Source organism: Poecile atricapillus, chromosome Z (assembly GCF_030490865.1).
Source record: "Poecile atricapillus isolate bPoeAtr1 chromosome Z, bPoeAtr1.hap1, whole genome shotgun sequence".
NCBI classification, from domain to species: Eukaryota; Metazoa; Chordata; class Aves; order Passeriformes; family Paridae; genus Poecile; species Poecile atricapillus.
Window position 1 is genome coordinate 123,609,937 of NC_081289.1, and position 12,009 is coordinate 123,621,945.

The 12,009-nt window shown below is 43.0% G+C and overlaps 1 long non-coding RNA gene across 2 annotated transcripts; it reads left to right on the plus strand.

Moving 5' to 3' along the window:
* Nucleotides 1-54: 54 nt before the first annotated feature.
* LOC131573547 (uncharacterized) lies at nt 55-6,076 on the plus strand. Of its 2 annotated transcripts, none has more exons than XR_009276213.1 (3): nt 55-131; nt 529-704; nt 5,278-6,076. It is a non-coding gene; the product is annotated as an uncharacterized LOC131573547 (long non-coding RNA). The 2 variants fall into 2 exon arrangements; XR_009276212.1 differs by having other exon boundaries at nt 101-348.
* Nucleotides 6,077-12,009: the final 5,933 nt, after the last annotated feature.

Genomic DNA, 12,009 nt, shown 5'->3' on the forward strand with positions numbered 1-12,009 from the left:
CAGGCGCCGCTGGGCGGGGCCGGGGCTGGGAGGGGCTCGGCTCCCTTCCCTCGGGGCGGGGATAGTGGAATTTATTTTTCTTTCCACTCTGCAAATCAGTTTGTGTTCTTATGGCAGAAAGCTCTGCGCTAGTAAGCCATCTCTGCCGAAGGCTTCAAATGTCCAGTTGAAACTGATGGGAAATTGAGGCGGAAGATAGGATATGTCCATATTGTGAGCTAGCTGCTCTCTTCCAGCCATGTATCAAGCTCTCTGGGTTTGGTTCCCAACACGTGATTTTGGTACATAGTTCAGCACTGAGGCAGGCAAAAGAAATCAAGAATGTATTGATGTATTGAGCTCAGCAAGGTCAGCTGCACCTTGGATTTCTTTGAAACAGACTTGGGTAGACTTTAACTAGGAAGAGATGGAGAGATAAGAGGACAGAGGAGTATGACTGCTGGCAAATTAAATTTTCAGAATTTACTGGTGAAAAAATCAAGGTTTTTAAAAATTTATTTATATATTTTCAAATTATTCCCAACGCAGGTGAAGACCTCAGCATGGCAAACATAAACCTATTAAGTGAAATGCCGTCAGTTCCAGCTGTCTTGTGAAGACCCCTTCAAAGTTTAATCCACAGGTCTTGTATCCTGTCAAAAAAACCCTCAGTTAACAACTTGGAGTCCCTGAAGCCCATGGATGAACCACAAGATGTCGATAAGGTTGGTAAGCGGGGGAGGGGTGAAAAGAGGTTTATTTATGTGCGGTGTGCGCTGTGTCCGGGAGATGGAGGTGTTGGCAAACAGCACACGGGAGAGGGAGGCCCGCAGGCCAGAGGCAGGGCTGGCTGCAGGGCCCGGGAGCCGCGAACGGAGACCAAGGGCTGCGGGAGGGGGCCGAGAATCAGCGCGCTGGGTCGGAGACTTGGAGAGGAGGGAAAAGGCTAGTAAGGCACAGGAGAGTGCTCTCTGGGATCAAAACGGGGGAAACACAAAAAGCAAAGCTGTGAGTTAAATGACAGCATTGCAAAACCCAGAGGATGTGGACATGCATCCTCAATGCTTTTTTAGGGTGGGTATATGTGGCAGATTGGGGCAGGCTGCTGCCTGTCAGTGTCTCTCCTGCTCACACAAGCCCTGTCGTGTTACATTCGCTGGCCTGCCAGTTCACTTAGCTGGTCCCCAGGGTGCCTCCCCAACATATGTCTCAAGCACCTGTGCCAGGAGACACCCTCTTGACTGCTGGGGGTCCCAGGTTGGAGTGGTGGCAGGGCATCCCTGCCCAGGTTCTGCACCCCAGCAGGACCCCTGGCTCAAAGGAAGCTCCTGGAAGTACATGTGTGCTGCCACATCAGTGGTCCTGTCTCACCTGTAAGTATATAAACACATCTAGGACACAAACTTAGACCTGGGTGTAATCTTGATGTACTAGAAATCCACTCATGGCTTGTCAGCCTGGTGCAGTTGTATTTGGTTTGGCCAAGAGGTGTCTTGGCGTCAGCCTGTGAACTGTGTTGTGTGTGAAAACATACAATAACTCCGCTGGTTTTGAAAATACATGTTACTAGGCCCTGCCAGGGCCTATCAGATGAGCATGTTCATATGTTCCAGTAGATCTGCACACACAGATGTTTGCTGCAAAATTGGGGTGCAGGTATCTAGAAACCAAAATTGCAGAATCAGTGAAAGTGTTTAGGGTTGTTCAAGAGAATGGTGAAAATAAATGACTACTAATGAGAGCGAAGTTGGTGTCTGCAGGAACAGCTGAAAAAGAGAGAAGCTAAAGTCCCAGAATGAGCAGACTTAAACCCATGGACTTCACAACTGGAAAAGAAGACATGCAGTGTATAGGGTTCTTGGACAGGTATTGAAAGGACTCTTATTTAAACCCTGCAAAACATCCAGAAAATGTGAGAAAATCAAGACATAAAATAATGTGTGAAGATCTATTGTTTCGTTTAGTTCTAAATGTGTGTTAAGCTATGGTTTCTCTTTGATTGAATTTTGTATGCTCTTGAAGACTTAAATTGTGAGATCAGAGTATCTAAAATGTTAGAAATCTGTGGAAAAGAGTAGTTGAAGTGTTAGTGGTGGTCCTAAGATGTCTGTGTTTTTCCTCAATGAAAATGTAAGGTGGTAAGAAGGAGAACACAGGCCTAACAAATGTTCCTGTGAAATGATAAATCTGATTGTTACTGCAACCTAGTGAGACCAGGGGAAACTTAGAAGGAAAAGGCTCAAAGAAATTTGGAAGGATAAATTTTTGTGTTTTCTCTACTAAATGAGATCTTGGAGCAAAAATCCAAGGAAGCAAAAACGGTCCACTTTCTAAGTGACGTACTTATTTTTGTTATTTCAGGATAACAGTTAACTATAGTAGATCAGGGGAAGAAAAAAGTTCCCTTCCCTTTGAAAGCAAAAGTGCTCAAACTCGTGCTCAGTGAAGAGTTGCAGTCATTTCAAGTTTTGACTCTTGGTCTGTCAAGAAATATTAAGCATTTTCCCTCTGCATTGAAAGAAACGACATCTTTATTTGCTACCTAATGCAGGAGCAGTTATCTGGACCTGGCTGTGAACTTAAGTCTATGGAGAGGCACACTCAACATAGTGGCAAATGGCCTGGTGAGGGAGCTCTGGTAGAGCTGTGCTGCCAATGGGCATTTGTTTCAAGTTGTGCTTTTATGAAGAGTTTTGTTTGGAAAATATCTTAATAGCCTTGTGTTTATTGAGTAATGGTGACACAGATATCTGTTCCAGGAAAAACTCACTGGGATTAACTGAATAATTGAAATGGCAGAAAATCTCTTTTCTCTTTGACTCGGCATGGGAGGACCGTAACTTTGCTAAGACTTGGCCTCTGCACTTCTTCCTTTTGGTTCTAATACAAGCTGTGGTCCTTAATTTTTCAGTTGGCCAAGGACAATTGAGTGGGGAACAGCATTATTGGGAAGTGCACAGATATCCATGGTTCCTGTCATCATACTAACATGACATACTAACATAACATACTAACTGACACACATCATTTTGCAGAAAATTTCAGACAGTTGGTGTCTGAGGAAGTGAGGAAAGGAGGACAACTGTCTCTGAAATAACGTTGTGATTTGGACTGCTGTGAATCTCATCTCTTCTTATGCTGCTGCTATTGTATATACATATCACTATGCAAACTAGTGAAATTACAGTGATAGAAGAGAAAGTAAAGAAAAAAATCCTCTGGTGTAGCAGTTCAGAGAAAATAACCTAGCAATAAAGCCTAATTGTGACTTAAAAGTGTCATTTCTCTGTTACAAAGCTCCAATATTAACTATGCAGCAGGCATGAAATGGGAAAAAAGGGCTGATAGAATCAGAAGTGCCTAAAAATCCTGGCCACTTTAAGAGGCTTTTGTGATTTCCTGTAATGTGACATAAACCACCTATTGCATTTTTGCTGGGAAATTTGTAGCTGAGGTCAATATAGCAGAAAAGAGAACTTGAGGAAACAGGGTTTCTGTGCTAGAATGATAGCTGTGTTCTTTATGAAACCATTCACAGAGGATGGTGCCTGTTCAAATTTACATAAAGCATACTGAAATGTATGTTAGGCTATATTCTATCATGTTTGCTGCTTCCTGTCAGCAGGAAGAAGCAAAAAGTTTAATTTTACATATCAGGATACTTGAATTTAGATATAAGCAGACTTTTTTTATTTGGACTCAACACAGATTACTACTTTGGCAGTAGTTTTCCCTCTTCTTGTTGCACTTGCTGCAGCCTGACATCATCTTCCTGGTGTGGTTCATGCTGTGCCATGCTTGGTGTAGATGGAGCCACTGGTGGGGATCTGGCTGGTTCCAGCACTGCTGTGTTAGAGGGCAGTCAGCCTCCTAGCTCCTTGCTCAGGTGTGTAGCCCTGCTGAGAGCTACTTTGCAGTCTGACCTGTATTTTCCCCATGAAAAGCAAGAGCCCCCAGAGATCAGTCCTGCCTTCTGTGGTCCCCCCTTCAGAGTTTGTCTCTTTGATAGTGGTGACGCATGCAGAGACCTGAGCATCTACTAATGACACGTGTGTGGTTTGATAAATGTTTGGTGAAATGAACCCATACAGCAAGGGCCAGCAAAGTGATGTGGTTTCACAGGGATCTCACTTGATGACTAGACCTCAGTTGCAGGCCAGTGATTTAGCAAAGTCAATTCCTCATTTAATTAAGCTTATTTATTAATAAACCTGAAATAAATTCTTGAAATTGTCTCAGATAATTTTTTGCAACTTTCCAGTCAGAATTAATTTGGTGCTATGAGTCGAGCAACTGAATCATTAGAAATGATTCACTCCTTTCCTTTCTAAGGATGTGAATTAGCACATGTTCTGCTGGAGTGTATCCTGCTTTAGAAAACCCATGGACTATGGCTAGTGTGAGTACAGACAAATACATGGAGCTAAGTCAGTTAGCTCTTATTTTATATTGTCTTCCCAGTGCCAGACCTGAGTGAGTAAGAAGTGTTGCTGAAAAGGTGAATAACACAAATGTCCTTTAATGGCATTTTGCCTCAAATTTTCCCTTTTACCAGCATGACTGAAAGCATCAATTATGAGTTCACAATCATGTGAACATCAGCAATAAAGCATTGTCTTCTTGAATCTCCAGGATGATACAAAGATAGTAATGATTATTTTATGCCAGTTCACTTATGTTTTCTAAAAATAATAGAAAATTGAAGAGAGCTGGCAATGCAGGCAGGGGAGATGGTGGAGATGTGGTGAGTACATGGCAATAGATAATCCAAAACCTGTGACATCTTCACCACCCTCTTTTGCCTTCCCCCAGAAACTACTAGGGGCGTAAAAAAGAAGGTCTTGGGCACATGTTACAAAATAATATAATAAAATATGCTTTAAAGCGCCTATGTTTGGACTTTGTAGTGGTTGACTGTGTCTCACTGTATCTGGCTTTGTTCTGGTGTCAGCCATGTATGCCCCACAAGTAACTGTTTATACCTCCAGTTCCTGGCCATGGAGGACTACAGATGTATGGGCTAGACATAGTGTGGTGGTGTCCAAGCCCTGCCTTGGGAACAATGTATATGTAATGTATACATGCCTGGTCCAATGTATAGCTCACAGTGCGGGAGTATTCAGAAAGCTATCTGTGCTGACATAGATAAATGGAGGCTGTAGAAAAGTGATAGAAAGTAGAGTTCAGACTATTCTCTGTGGGTGATATTCCTCTTCATGTTTTATTTCCAGTTATTTTAAAATTAAGCCATAAATCGAAAGCAGAATTCACATTATACATTCATCTCCTCCTCTGCAGGCCCCAGGGGGACAGCTGGACTACTTTATCAGGATGGAGAGTAGAAGATATCTGACCATTGCTGAGCTCTTGTGTGAATGTGTGTGTACTGCTTGAACAGGCAGGTGTTTTATGTCGTCCTGGGATATATGATACTTTTACTGTTCCTGATGCTTTTACTGATGCTTCATACTGTTACTAGTTAATACCCATACTGGTAATCATCAGGTCTTGTTGTAACAAGTTGTATAAAAGGACTTGGTCTCTGGAGAACCAGGACCTAGTCTGAGGATGCATTTTTGCTCGTATTGGAACATAGGTTTTTAAATTTTATTTTATTTTAAATTAAAATCCTAATTATGACAGCAGGTAATGTGAGGAGAGGAGGGAAGAGAAATTAAAAAAGGCAATGTGAACAATGAAACATTTTTATTGCCAAAACCATAGCAAGTAATAACAAGCAGGTTATCTGGAATGACATTCTACCCACTGAAACATCAAATAACCCTGAATGAAACTTTATCTATTACTGAGGCATTTAGGATGGTATTACTACTATGTGTGGATTCTCTTTTGTCCAGTAGTTGGGTCAAACTCATAGTGAAGACTTTCCCCAGTGGGACACTGTCGCCCTGAAAACTCAGCTTCTGAGCTTGCTGACATTGTTTTCTAAGACTTTCCCAGGACAGTAACTGTAAACATAGAGCTAGGTATACATTCCTTCTGTTACATGTCTTGGGATGGACATCTCTCATGGCCAGTGCAGTGGGAAAATGTTATCCTGACCATCCAATCCTTGGCTGTGGTCAGAAACCTATAAATCCTGGGAGGAAAAATAAACTTTTTCTTCCTTTCACCACACCTCGAGCTGTGTCCGTGTGATCTATTCATCTCCAGCAGCAACAGGACACCAGTCTGGATCTCTCCCCCGACCTGGGTGCATATTTTCACAAAACTCTGGGAACTGAATGTTTCTAGGACCTCTGTTGCTCCATCCGTAGCAAAGACTGCCCAACAAGTGAAAATCTCTTAGAGATGAAAGCAAAGCCACTGAAATTGCCTGTAGACAGTACTTGGGAGAGCAGTCTGGTAGGAAAACACACAGAGGATCATAGATTGGTTTGGATTGGAAGGGACCTTAAAGATCATCTTGTTCCAACCCATGCACAGGGACACTTTCCACTAGACCAGGTCACCCCATCCTGGCTGTGAACACTTTCAGGGTCCAGCAACAGTGAACCTAGCTAGGAAATTAAGCTGTGAAATGGTTTGTCTGGCTTCTGGCACATGAGGCCAAACTGATTGAGGTATGAGTTTGGCTCTAGCCCCAAGGGAACTCTTCAACATGCCTATTCACAGCTAATTCATTCTGTGAGATCTCATAGGTTAGTATGATGGCGGGTGGCTGGCTGGCTTGCTAAATGGAGGGGGGTGTGTGTAGTTGCTTTGGACCAAATGAGGTGTCTTCTTGTAGTGTTGAGAAAGGAAAGGAGCCTGAGGGGTAAGTTCTTGTTGAAGAAACAATGGAAATGGAAATGAACAGAAGAAATGCTGCAGGGGGGATCTTGAGGAAATCAGCAGCTGAATTAAAATGGAGGTGCTCTGATGAACTTTTCTTGCTTCCTTTTCTTTCATAATCTGATCCTGCCTACAGCTTTGAATTCATGTTTTTGTACATCTCAGCTTGCTTTATCTGCTCCCGCTTGCTGTTTGGCAAGGCTGAGTGTTTTCATGACTGGGCTACAGAGTATGAGGCTCTTTGGTACAGCTGGTGGCTGGGATCAAGGATTGCTTTGCATTCTGGCTTGGCAGCCCATGCTTCCTGTCACTGCAAGCCCTTTTGGCTTTTGACACCCAGATTTGTTCTTACCTGGCTGAGTGTATCTCCTTCCACCCAGTTAATGGTGCAGCATTACCCTTCCAGCAGCAAAATTAGCCTTTGCAAGAAGCACTGCTCAGCACTGCTTCTCTCCCAAGTGGACCAGTGGGGCAGAGGCAACAAACACATCCTTTCTTACTTGACAAGTGACAGTCCTTCCCTAACAGAGCATCCCTGAGGGAGTCTAAAGCACTGCAGTTATATTTCATGCAACCCACTGTGGTGTTCTCTTCGTTTCAGCCAGTGAAATCTATCAAGAAAGTGGTATGGTCAGCCAGACAATTCCCCAGATAATCGTGGAAACATGTTTAATCTTATGTTGCTATGAGCCTGCTGTCTGTTTTTTGATGCCAGTAGTCAGAACATTTATCATAACTGCTCTGAATTATCTCAGCATGCCATTATGTCAGGCAGAGCAAGAGTCTCCCTTTGAAGTGACCTTTCTTGCAGTAGTGGATTTAGCAAAGAAAAGGAGAAAGAATTTTAATGAAGATTATTAAAACAACATGCAATCAGTGAGCTCACTCACTGATGCTCTTCTTGAACAGTTGCTTTGGGTGCACCCAGAGAGCAGCAGATGATGGGTGGCCCTGTGGGATCATAGACGATGAAGGGCAGGATCTGATACTGGCATCTGCAAGTGTGGGCCCTCTGAAACCAACAGAGTGGCCTGTTGTGTCAAATCTGGATTTGGTAGTGAGTACAAGGACATATGGGATATGGAAGAAGGAGATTACCAGAATTCAGGAAAAAGCACTGGGCTGAGTAGGTAGTCCTCACTGGAGATGATCAAGCTGCTCTCTGTCCTGATAAACAGTAACTGGGGTTGTGAGCTAAGGGAGATGGCATGTCGCAGTCCTTCAAGAGTAGAACATTAAGAAGGCTCATTTTTCTCATGGCTGAACCAGCTGGAAGCACTTAAAATGTGCTATGGCATGGAGAGCTTGAGTATCAAGCTATAAAAACCACAGCCATGGGCAGGCTGGAGGGGTGGTGCTAGCTCTACCTGTGCTCAGAGCAGGTTGGGCATCCAGCAGCTCAACCTGAGCATGTTGTGGTCAGACGCTCAGCCAGAGCAAGTGCATGTTGCATGGATGTAGAAGGATCCTTGCTCGCCTCAGCATCAGGCTGTGGAGACCTTCCCGATGTGGTGTGGCTGAGGAAGGTAAAGCAGGCCTGTTCCTCCCTTTGATCTACCCTGTAGACATATCTGGGACAGTGCTGGTACGAAACTGGCTTCAGTCTTGCCAGCTGCTTCAGATTCTGCCAATGAAGGTGGGGACATCAGAGGAGTAATGGAATCTTACCAGGGAGACGTGTTGGCCCTGTAGACTCTGAAGATGCAGCTGCTGGAGAAACATGAAACTGCAGAGGGGATACAGTGATGGGGGTGGCAGAGGAGCACAGATATCTGAGCTGCCAACAGAGAGATTTGAACTCTAATGGCTGTCACATGGCACAAGAGGATCTAAGGAAAAACCGGGAATGTAACAGGGATGACTTGTATGTGCTGTAGCTTTGTATCCTCTGCAGCACCAAGACAGCAACGTTCCTTCCCCTGTATGTGTTCCTGTCAGGAACTTTGGCAGCATTACCAATAGTAGCCAAGACCAATCCTTTTTGCTCCTTTTCCCCACAAAAATTGGTCTGTTATAGCCATGCAGAATGCATCAATGTCTGTAAGCTTGCACCTCTCATCAGGACCCATGGATTGATTTCAGCTGGAGATGTAGAAGCACTTTTTAAAAATATTTTTATTACAAATCACAGCCAGCACGGCGAGAAGAGATGCCATGAAGGGCACCTTTGAGGGGTCTGTGCCTCTCTGCATTCATCCTTTGTTGAACTTCATGGAAAACCTACCACCTGAAAGGTATATTTTTGCTATTTCTTAAAAAGGAAATTTTCACCTGGAGCTTGCGCTTGACTGTAAAACTCTAGCCTGAGAGGCGAAGCATCAGGAAACCAGACTCCAGTAGCTCAGTGACTTCCAATGCTACTTCTTCCTCCCTCCTTTGCTCTCTTTAGCAGACATGCAGAACTGTGACTTTTGCGCAGTTCTTGGGCATCCTGACACCGCAGGAGCTGAACTAGGCAGAGAAGCTTACCTCATTTGCAGTGCTGCCACACTAGACATGTGCTGTGAGCAGGGCTTAGAGGCAGCCAGGAGGAGAGGAGGACTAGGGGTGAACCTGAGGGATGGAAGGGGTTTCGTTTCTGTAGGCACGGAAGACCCAACCCCATCCTACATTCTATAGAGGTGCACCTATAAAGTGCACTGAAGGGCACTGTTCCATTTGCCTGCATGTTTTGACAATATTAGTTGTTAGCAGCTTTTATCGGTGCTCTTTGGTTCATAGAGACCAAGCCTCAGGTCACATGACGAGGAATATGAACTAGAAAGAGCAGCCTCATACTGCAAGAAGTCATGTTTCTTTATTGTTAACATGTGGGAATTCTTTGCTAAAAACACAGTATTAGATAAAACAAACTTTGATGGAAACTAGATAAAGGAATGACCGAGCCAATACAGTTCATATGAAAATAAAAAATACTCAACCAAAGAAAGACAGGAGCTTTCTTTGTTGTCATGCACTGATTTGAAACATTTTAATTGTGAATACAATTACAGTTTGTGTTTTTCCTGAGGTTTGCAAAATTCTAGGTCGGTTTTTTTTCTCCTTTTTTTACATCTTATGCTTCTTGGTTTTCGCCATTACCACAGAAGAAGCCATGAATTATGAGAAAGATTGGTGTTACTATATTTCTGGCCAGTCTGAAATGAAGTATTTTCAGAATCTTTCGTGGAAGAAAAGGCATGGGTGTTGCTGCTGGACACGAAATGAGTTACATGGACACAGCTCGAGGTGCGGTGAAGGAAGGAGAGAACTTTATTTTTCCTCCCAGGACTTACAGGTTTCTGACCACGGCCAGGGATTGGATGGTCAGGATAACACTTTCCCACTGCACTGGCCATGAGAGATGTCTATCAAAAGACATGTATCAGAAAGAATGTATACATATCTATGTTTACAGTTACTGTTCTGGGAAAGTCTTTAGAAACTATGTCAACAACGTCGAAAAACTAAGTTTTCAGGGCTACACATGGAGTGATGTAATTTTTCTAGATCAGATAGTTCTGGACACTGGAACACTATGCTTCAGGTACTGGTTGCTCTGCAAATAAAATCACAGGACTCTGTATGCTTGAATATTGTACTACCTGCTTTGTTGAGCCATACATTGCACATGCAATTATTTAACATGGACTAAATTTACATGACAGCCTCTTTGCCACCTGGGCAGTGCAGTGCAATACCTAACACTGACATAAGTATGGACACAGAGCTGCACTCACAGCTACACACAAACACATGCATTTATCCCTACAAATATACATGATACATCTATATCTAGATATATATTGTTAAAAGGAATTCAGACAGCATGTATGAAAGTTTTTTGTTACACATGGTCATTGTGGTGTTCTCTTGACACCAGTGACAGAATGGTCAAGTGAAGAATCAAGGGTCAGCCCCTTTTTGTGCTGTTTGTACTGTTTATACAAACATCCTACTCTAAAGCATCCTACTATACTGATCATATGGAAATCAGTGCCAGTTCTGTCATTGATTCCAGAGCATTGATGAGTTGGCCCAAAATCTCAATTTATACCACCTCCTTTATGATTTTGTCTATTAAATTTAAATTGCTGGAGACTATAACATAAATGTGGGGGATAAAAAAATGTAATAAAATTGTTTAATTTATTTCTGGGTCCATCAAACATTTGGACTGATATGAATTTGATGTTCTTAGTTTTCATTTCAAAATAAACAAAAACACTTTAATGGGTGATCTCCTAATTTCCTGTTAATAGAGTTTAAATTGAAAAGCATTTTTCAATTCAGTGGGAGAGCTACTCATTAAAATTGTAGATAGCAATTTTGTTCCATTTTTAAACTCTTCTGGCTGGAGATCCTTGAGTCATAAGGCATTTATAGTTTCTTTAACAATACATAACAGCAAAATTCACATTTACACATACATCTGTAAAGATGTTAAAAGTGTATTTTGTTGAAACAAAGAAGGGCAAAATCAACAGGTTACAAGAGAGAATCTCAAACACCTGCAGCCCCTCCCCAGCCTTGAAACCCCTGTCTCTCTCTTCCCTGTGGTAGTCATTCATCTGTGCCAGTCCACAACCTGACAAGAGGACTACTGAAAATGAGAGTCCCAGGTGAGCCATGACCCTTGCTGAAGGGAGGACAGGATCATACCCATGATCCTGACCTCATATCAGACCTGCAGATTCTGCAGTCCAAGACCCACTTAATTTAGAGCAGGGGGAAGAGAAGACTTGGGACCAGGTGATGACACCACTCCAGTGTACTGGTGCTCCAATATAATCAAGGCTGTGCAGCTGGATCGCTGGGCAGGATAACTGTGTGAGCTGATTAGGGCAGCGGGACCTATACATATTTGAAATCTTTAGTTTATCTGTATACACTTCATCTTTCCCTCCTTGGAATCATAGATATGCATACATGGATATTTATGTATATGTATCTGTATCCATATCCATACATGTATATGTAAGTATATGTGCTCAATAAGAGGTAGGAATTTCTTCCTGATGATGAAGCTGTGGAGATATCTGGTGGACAGAGGGTTGGGATGGGCAAGTAGTGATCATAGATGTAGGGCCCCTGCAGGGTTATGCCAAGCCACAGGCCCAATAAAATCCTAGTGTGAGGTCCTGGTCCTCATGAAGTGAATGGAGGCTCTAAAGGCAATACTTCACATGGTATGAGGAAGATGTTGAAAGCTAATTGATTAGAAAGTAGAAACCCTGGTAAACCTGGTGACCATGG